This window comes from Antechinus flavipes, chromosome 3 (genome assembly GCF_016432865.1).
Source record: "Antechinus flavipes isolate AdamAnt ecotype Samford, QLD, Australia chromosome 3, AdamAnt_v2, whole genome shotgun sequence".
Lineage (NCBI taxonomy): Eukaryota > Metazoa > Chordata > Mammalia > Dasyuromorphia > Dasyuridae > Antechinus > Antechinus flavipes.
Window position 1 is genome coordinate 419,951,130 of NC_067400.1, and position 1,190 is coordinate 419,952,319.

Sequence of the window (1,190 nt, forward strand, 5' to 3'; positions counted from 1 at the left end):
AGCAAATGGTAGTGTTTATAAAGCCAAAATTGACATTTAAAATAAAGGTAAATATGCCCCTCCTTCATTCCCAGAGGGGAAGGCTTTTAGGCCCTCCCAAAGTAACCCAAGGGAAGAAAGGAGATATAGGATTATAGGATTATCACTTAGTATTCTGTAGTTCAAGGAAATTTCTGCAATAAAGTTCTTGACCTCATTGCCCAATATACCTCATTATACCTCATGCCCAATTGGCCATTGCATCCATATTCCCAGAGTCCTGGTCTCTTTTTTTTTTGGTAGTAGTTGCTTCTGCCTAGGCTTCCCATTTTTCGCTTCTTCCTACAAGTTCAATTGCTCCTGCTCCACAATCCTTTTGCTTGTCCCATAAGGAGTTGGGTTCTTTGACTCCACTAGACTCAGTGAACTGACTTTTCATTCCTAATTAGATTGCTTTGTTTCCTTTCCGATCATTCAGAGAATTAATTTGCACTTGGTATTTTGGCGCCCAACGTGGGGCTCGAACCCACGACCCTGAGATTAAGAGTCTCATGCTCTACCGACTGAGCTAGCCGGGCTATATTGGAGATAATAAAAGATCTGAACTTTTATCACCTGGCTGCATTTTGAGAAGAAAAAGCTCACCAACATTTTGGCGCCCGAACAGGGACAGATTCAGATCCATCTGAACTAGATCACAACATTTTGGTGCCCTGAACGTGGGGCTGACAGACCCCTCAGTGGATTTCAGTGGAAAAGCTATGATCCTGATCCAGTGGAAAAGACTCTTCAACCCAGAAATTAGGGTGAGTGCAACAAAGAAATTTTGTTAGAAGAGTTAAAGTAGAATTTCAGCTAAGATGGGACAGATATTTAGAAAACAGCCTGTTTCTGTTCAAGGAAAATGTTTAGAGAGCATTGTCAAAGTTATGGAAAGCCAAGGTTTAATTATAAGTTTACAGTAACTCACTGAACTTTTACAAACTGTAAAGGACATATGTCCTTGTTTCTCTCTTGATAAGGAATTAGATCTAAATGAATGGAAATTGGTTGGAGAGGATCTTTGTCAATTCTATGATAAAAATGGGCCTAACTCAATAATTAATACATATAATGTAATACAATTGGCTATAAGAAGTTATTTAAGTGATAGAATGATGAAAAGGAAAGTACAGGAGGAAGAAGTGCCAACTTTACTAGGTGAAAAGGAG

The 1,190-nt window shown here is 39.1% G+C and overlaps 1 non-coding gene across 1 annotated transcript; it reads right to left on the bottom strand.

The window, feature by feature from the left end:
* Window positions 1-484: 484 nt before the first annotated feature.
* TRNAK-CUU (transfer RNA lysine (anticodon CUU)) lies at window positions 485-557 on the bottom strand. The gene has a single exon. It is a non-coding gene; the product is annotated as a tRNA-Lys (tRNA).
* Between the last annotated feature and the right edge of the window lie 633 nt (window positions 558-1,190).